This window comes from Camelina sativa, chromosome 15, assembly GCF_000633955.1.
Source record: "Camelina sativa cultivar DH55 chromosome 15, Cs, whole genome shotgun sequence".
Taxonomy (NCBI): Eukaryota; Viridiplantae; Streptophyta; class Magnoliopsida; order Brassicales; family Brassicaceae; genus Camelina; species Camelina sativa.
Genome location: NC_025699.1, coordinates 15,572,789 through 15,581,044, shown reverse-complemented (window position 1 = coordinate 15,581,044; position 8,256 = coordinate 15,572,789). Strand labels below are relative to the sequence as shown.

The 8,256-nt window shown below is 38.0% G+C and overlaps 1 pseudogene; it reads right to left on the bottom strand.

Annotated features, from left to right (window-relative positions):
• LOC104748499 lies at positions 241-1,078 on the bottom strand (annotated as a pseudogene).

The following is an 8,256-nucleotide window of genomic DNA, read 5'->3' as shown; positions in this document are numbered from 1 at the left end:
TGTCAAAATCAACATTTATAAGATATGAATAAAATTATTTATACTCAAGTATTGTAGATTTTTCTTACTATCTTTGTTCTTAAATCAACAATGAATACAAGAAGCAAACATAATGAATGTAAAGGAAAAATAAACTCAAGTCTCACAACACAAGAACAATCTTAATAATCATATCCAGAATAACTCAAAATATTGATTAGAATTATTTCAATATCACAGCTGCTCTTCTAGCTTCAGACTCTAGTAACTCTCGTTGAAGTTGTAACTTGACATGTAGTTCATGTTGTATACCAGAACGATAACTTCATCATTGTCGTATCCAAAAAGTGGTGTCTGATTAGGAAAATCTATTACTGGATTATAGCTGAATGTATTAACTCTTTGATCAAACAGATAAATGCCGCCTACATCAACATTACGACCACCACCAAAGACAGAACTTTCTCCCATGTAACTCTGATGAGAAACATTTAATTGAGGATAATGAGACTTCTCATTTACCAACGTCTTCTTCACATCTTGAAGAGCACATATCAGATGCTTGGTTTCATTCAGGTCGAGTTCTTTCACATCTTTTTCATACCAGCTTTTTCCTCTTTGTTCTCTGGATTGTCTCACTATGGTCAGTGTCATTCTATTATGTTTCGTCTTTTCCTGTCTGGCCAGCACCTGCATTAATGAGATTCAATCATTATATGTTTATGCATATGAACATTTTAGATAATAAAATATATTTATGTTTTACCTAAGTTAGCATTTCGTTAAGATATTGGATATATCTATCCGGACGAGATTCAGCAAGCTGTAGATTGTAGTTTGGTTGGTGGGGAATGAGAGAATTGTGGTTAAAGTTTAGAAAATGATGGATTAGTTTTCTAACACCAGGATGGCCAAAAGAAAACACTTTCCCACTGGGAGAGAACACAATCATCAAAATCTCTACACCACACAATGTGCAAAGCTCACTGGCTTTCTTGAAAAGACCAAACCTTCTTTTAGAGAAAGTCACTTGAAGGTTGCTCTCGTTTTTCATTTTTTTCATCTCTATCTTTTGACGACCTTTGTTACTTCTCACCATTTTCTCAAAAGCTTTGGATTAACAAGAGACTAAACTGATGCTTATGAGTAGAACAACTACTTTTTATTTATACAGGCGTGTATTACACTTGGAATCATTTATCATTATAAGCCATTCTAAGTACTATTTTTCCTACCAACCCTTATTTTTATAAAATTAGAATTTTTCGATTTTAGGAATATTTCATACTTATCTCTAAAATTTCTCAAGGATAAAAAAATTCATGGTATTAGTTTGACAAATGTATGCATCAACTCCCCCATAAGAGACACAATAAATTATTTATGAGCTATTTTATAAAGACATATTCTATATATTGGAGAAAAAGTTATTCATTTTATTAATTAGAGCTATTTTTGGTGTTTTTTTACAGCTAATACAAGTAATATATACAGAAAAAAATATTATCTATTTTTGAGACATTAAAAGCATTGCCACATCATAATCAAGATAAAATATACAGTTGTAAATTTCATAATAATATAAAAATAGAGATTAAATGAAAATGCTTAAACTATACCCAAAAAAAAATGAACTAAATGAAATTTAAAATTTCATAAGTTTTGAGTTATGGGCCCAAAATATTCAAGATATATATGTACAATTTACTAGAGTTAATGTTCCTAACGATAGTGAATTATGTTTGTCAAAATCAACATTTATAAGATTTAAACAAAATTATTTATACTCAAGTATTGTAGATTTTTCTCACTATCTTTGTTCTTAAATAAAAAGTTTGAAGATTACAATCCCTTATATAATAAAATGGAAGTACACAACCTTTTTTGTAGACTATATAATTTTTATGAGTTGGTTACAAAATAGGTTATAGATTAGATATAGGTTGGTTACAAAAAAAAAATGTTATAGATTAATTGGTCAATCAGTGGGCTATATGAATACATTTAAGAATATCTCATAGAATCCTCTTAAAGAGAATATTCCAATTATTTATATAATTTCCAAAATAAAATCTTTAGTATTCCATTTATGGTTACAAAATATATAATGTTAGGCATAAAAATATATTGTTAGGTGTAAAAAGTATAAAATCTTGGCAATTTATCACACTTAATCTGATTTTCAGATCTCATTGTGCAGTTGAAAAAAAAATCTTAACTAAACACGGGTCATATTAAAAAACTTTCACCAAACATGGTCAAAAATTAAAATTAAAACAAACAACAAACATAATCATTTCTCATACAGAAAATTACAAAACTAACGATATAAAACTTACAAAACATGTGATTTTTTCAAGCCATCATATTTAGCATATGATTTTATTGCATAATATTTTATCAAAAAAAACTTTTTAAAAAATTATATAAATTATATTTTATTCTAAAATTATAATATAAATAAAAGGAATTTCAATCTGTGCTCTAGCACGGGTCATAATCTAGTCATAATTGATACTTTTAAATATTTTCTTTCATATAAAACGTTTCTTGTTTCTTTTGTTGTTACATTAGTACCAAAAGGATAATTACCTGGCTAAGCGCATTGGCTATGTTTTCCTAAACTGGTCGGGTTATTTTTGGGCAAACTTAACCGGTTATGAACATGTTTTCTGATAACTGGCCTATACGCCAGTGTGGACTAGTGACATCATGAGTCGTCCATAAATCAGACTCAAAATCGTAGATTTCATACCAAAATAATGGCTTTCTGGGGACTTTGCAGCCAAAAACTCTAAACCTCAATAACTTGTAGCTACGACAAGATTCCTTATTCACGTATCCGAGAGCGTAACTAAAACTTAACCCTACGGCTGGGCGGCGAGGACATTTTGGTTCGATCCATCTCGTTTGCCCTAAATACGGATTCCAAACCACAAACTTAGAACCATCGTTCAATACGCATCGCAATAAGCCCTCGCAGGAAAAGATCCGTGATAGCATGACTTGTTCGTCAAGGCAAGTAAGTTTGCCTTTATGCTCTGCAGATGGATCTCCATTGAGAAAGATGCTCATTAAGTAAAGATTGTTATCCATCATCACGATCATCTGACACTCACCTTCCTTTGCTGCGGCTTCTGCTGCTTGATCAATGCGCGCATCTTCATCAAGCTCTCACTTTTGGATAAATCGTTCCACTTTTTTGCAAGTCAGTCGTACTGCTCTCATAAATGTCAATGGAAACCCTAGAGAGAACAACTATTACCATATCCATTGGAAGATTAGAGATCATCATTGTCGTCGTCATTGTTTCAAGTAGGAGCAAGTCAGTGATGTATTTTGTTTGGGTGAGATGAAGACCGGAAGCTGTGTGATAAGCTTCCATACCAAGGAAATAAGAGAGCTCTCCAAGGTCCTTGAGAGAGAACTTGACACCAAGAAAATCAGTAACCCGCCGTAGCTCAGTCAAGGAGGAACCAGTGATGATGATATCATCCACATAGACAAGTATGTAGATATATGAGGATCCAGTGCGAAGAACGAAGAGAGAAGCATCAGCATGAGAGTTTTTGAACCCAAGACTGACTAGGAAATCCTTGAGAGCATTGTACCAGGCACGTGGCGCTTGTTTCAAGCCATAAACCGCCTTCTTGAGGCGATAAACATGGTGAGGTTTGTCTTTATCAACAAGACCAGGAGGTTGAAGCATGTACACTTCTTCGTTAAGCGGCCCTTGGAGGAAGGCATTGTTGACGTCGAGCTGAAGAAGAGGCCAATTGCGACTCACCGCGGTACCAAGAACTGCACGAATGGTGGCATGTTTAACGACTGGACTGAAGGTGTCATGATAGTCAAGCCCGGGACGCTGGTGAAAGCCCTTCGCGACGAGGCGAGCTTTATATTTGTCAACAGAGCCGTCTGGTTTGCGTTTGATGCGGAAAACCCACTTGGAGCCAACGATGTTCTTAGCAAGGGAGCGATCAACCAAGTCAAATGTGTCATTTTTCTTAAATGCATCAGCCTCAGCGTGGATTGCTTTGGTCCACTTCTCGTCCTTAAGAGCTTGAACATGACTCACTGGTTCAATCTCTTTGAGAGTAGCAGTCAAACCATAACGAGGATTTGGCTTCCGAATGTTGTCCTTGGCTCTGGTCTGCATGCGATGTGTGTTCTGAGGAGGCAGTGATTCCGATGAAGAACGTGTAGAAGCCAAAACAGAGTGATCAGCCTGTGAAGAAGCAGAGGAGGAGGCGGCAGAGGAGTCAGCAGGAGACGACTCAAGTGTGGTAGTACCAACCTGTGAAGAATCCGACGATGGGGCTGCAGAGAGAGTGAGTGACCGATCGAGCGGATGAACAAGAGAGGCTGAGAAGGAATCAGAGGGAGATGGTTCATGAGTGGAAGAGGAGGGAGAGGCTGTGTACTGAGGAAACGGAAAGATGGACTCGACAAATTGAACATGGCGAGAGACATAAATGCGAGAAATAGAGATATCTAAGCATAGATAGGCACTTTGAGTAAGAGAATATCCCAGAAAGACACAAGGTGTGGATTTTGAGCTAAACTTGTTGAGACCATAAGGGCGGATCCATGGGTAACACAAACAGCCAAAGGTTCGAAGCTTGGTGTAGTTCGGTTCAGTTTGAAAAAGTAAGTGATAAGGAGAGTGATGAGCTAGGTTTGGGGTTGTTTGGCGGTTGATAAAATAAACAGCGGTTGCAAATGAGTAGGTCCAGTAGGTGTTAGGGATGGAAGCATGAGTGAGAAGAGAGAGACCTGTTTCAACAATATGACGATGCTTTCGTTCAGCAATGCCATTATGCTCAGGAGTGTGGGGAGGAGAAGTGAAATGGGAGATTCCATTTGTTGCTAGAAATGTCCAAACATCAGAAAAAAATATGTCAAGAGGAGCTTTTGATTGTAAAGAGGAGATGGAGAAAGGTAATTTATGACTTTTATTGCTAGAACAAGAGTTGCAAAATAAATGAGATGACAAAGATGCAGAAAGAGGTAAAGAAAACTTAGAAACCATATGATGTAAAGTCTGAAGATTTGGATGTCCTAATCTAGAGTGCCATGAAGAAGGAGACACCTTGGAACAACTAAGAGCCAAAACAGAGGATGGAACAGTGTTTGGAACGGTGATCGGCCACTCATAGACACCCTCATTGGCCTTGCCGCTGAGAAGCGTTGTCCCCGTGCGTAGATCCTTCACCTGAAAGGTAAAAGGACACAATTGAATCATCACGTTATTAGTTTGACAAAGTTTGTTGGCAGAGATCAAGTTTTTCTTCGTCGAAAGAACACAAATACATCCGTAAGTTTAAGGTTACGATATTGAGAGGGAAGAGAGATGAAACCAGAATGTGTTATGGGAAGATTGGTTCCATTGCCAACCATAACATTCTCGCTACCGGTGTATGGAGCATGGAGAGAGAGGTTGGAGAGATCGCTTGCAATATGGTGTGAGGCAGCGCTATCGAGAAGCCAAGGAGAAAGATCAGGATGCGGTGAGCTTGTTGTGTGATGAGCCTGTGGTTGTTGGTGTTGCCATTGAGGAGTTGGAAGAGGCAAATGAGGGGCGGACCAGGGAGCTGGACCACGTTAGGGAGCAGAGTAGTGTGGTGAGTAAGAGGGAGTCGGCAAAGGTGCTCTGTATTGAGGGCAGCGGTGAGCACCATGGCCTTGAACACCACATATCTGACACTTCCCGAGATATGGTCTTGATGGACGAAACCTTCCACGCGAAGGATTGTAGCCACCACGTGAAGAGGAATGAGACGGCCGAGGAGAAAACTGGGTGGCATTCGCAGTGACCAGAACAGACAAATCAGATTTGCTAGAAGCCTTGAGTGCATTTTCACGGTGGATGAGTTTCTCATGGAGTTCTGGGATCGAGATCGGTGTGTCACGATCCTGAACCATCTCGACGATAGCTCTGTAGTCTTCTCCAAGACCAGAGGTGATGTAGTCTAGGAGATCTTCGTGAGGAAGAGGACCATCAAGCAAAGCAAGTTTGTCAGACTTGTCAATGATGTCACGCATGTAGGCATGGAGGGATTTGTTCCCTTTAGAGATGTCTTTAAGCTGGTCACGAATTTGATGGATATGGCCACGAGATGAGCTCCCATAGGTGCGAGAGAGAGTTTGCCAAAGATCCCTTGTTGACGTAGTACGAGCAACAATCGGTTGAACAGAGAGAGAGAGAGCCAAGGATAGCACAAAAGAGAAGCTTGTCCTGACGTTTCCAAGCGGAGAAGTTTGGATTAGGTTGGTTGGCGGCAGCATCAGTGGTGATTATTTCAGCAGGCGTGTTGTCTTCGTCAGCGATGAAGACATGAAGATCATGAGCCTCAAGAAGAGATCGGATTTGTAGGCGCCAAGTGATGAAGTTGTTTGGCGTGAGTTTGGTGATGTTGGCCATATTGAGGGAGATCAAGGTCTTGTGTTGCTCAGAGATGTTAAAAACAAGGGAGGATTCAGCCGAGGTAGAAGAAACTTCGGTGGTCATGATGATAAGAAGAGAGATTGCAGAGAAAAGAAAAAAACAAAGACGAGAGAAGAGAGAAGAAGATCGATGCGATCGAGTTTTTTTTTTCTTTTTCTTTGGATCAGTGCTCTGATACCATGTAGAATTGTGGAAGAAGATGATTTCTATTATTCACATGGCCAACATATTTATACAAGAGTTTGTTGTTATCACAACATAGTACATGATAAGATGAAATCTTTATAAGATAAGGACTTCACATATTGAAGCTTATCATATCTATACTAATAGCAACAAAGGCAAAAACCCTTCGTTTGTTTCCTCTAATATATTGCGGCTGAAGAAAGAAGGCACATAAACCCTAATTGAAGCTGAGCCAATTGTGGGCTTCAGAAACTAGTAGAGCTTTTTATGATTGCACGTAGTATGAGAGGAATTTGTTCGGGGATAAATTTGTTCTTTTATTTCTTTTCATATTTTCTACCAAAACCAATATATTACATGATCAAATTAGACTATGGCATGTTCTACCAACAAAAAAAAAAAAAAAAAAGCTATGGCATGTTAAATTTTGTTGCATTTTATTTTATAGTACACTAAACCAAGCTCCATTACCAGGCTTAGAGATGTTAATATGGGCGGCCCTGACCCGTTTAGACCCGGCCCTTTTAGACCCTGCCCGTTTAATGTAAAAAAAAGTCATACCCGTTTAATTATGTACCCATTTAAGCCCTGTCCCATTAACACCCCTTAAATTTATATCGACCCGTTTAGTTAATGGATGTCCCATGTCCCGATTATACTGGTATTTATTTATTTTTTAATTAAATAATTAATTAAGTTCAATAATACTACAATAAAATAATTTGAGTTAAAAAAAAAAAAGTTTCCACCATCGAAGAACTTCGATGTGCTTACCAGTCACCACCACCATCATCACCTCCGCAAAAGTAGATCTACTAAGAATATGAAAACTATAAAATTCAAAACTGTTACGCTCGTATGATGAGGCGGTGATTGGAGATAGAGGCGGCGAGGTCGGAGATAGAGGCGGTGATGTTAAAGTACAACCCTAAACTCAACGACAACGTTTCGCAGAAAAAACAAAAACTCAGAAAAAAAAAATTAAACGGGCTACCCATTTATGTTTTATCAGACCCGTCACGCCCGTGGATTTAAACGGGCTTACCCGTTTAAAACCCGTTTATTTTATAGTGTTAATAAACGGGTCACGGGTCTAATTTTTTATAACAGTACCCGTTCGGCCCGCGGGCTCTGAGCCCACTTTAACATCACTAACCAGGCTCCATATATAAGAAAATGATCTAGGGACGAACGAACCATGAACTTGAAGGAAAGAAACCACTAATAATATCTTTATCAGTACGAACTTCATTATCTACTACATATCTAGGAATATACTTACAAGTTACAATAGTCATAGCCAAAAGAATTTTTTTTTGTCGATTGTAAAGCGAGAAGAGAAAAAATAAAATAAAATAAAAACTGGGTAGGCAAATGTGTCGAAATGTAGTGGATTTGGTTCCTCCTCATGCTTGCAATCATAAAAACACCGACTAGATTCCAAAGCCCATGATTGGCCCAGCTTTATTTAGGGTTTCTGTATCTTCGCTTTCAACCGCAGTTTATATATAAATCAGGGGAAAAGTACACGGGATCAGTTTTAGTTTGCAAATCCAAATAATGACGACAACGATGATGATCTCTAATTTTCCAAATAATTTGGTAAAGGAGATTCTCAGTAGGGTTCCTTTGACATCCATAAG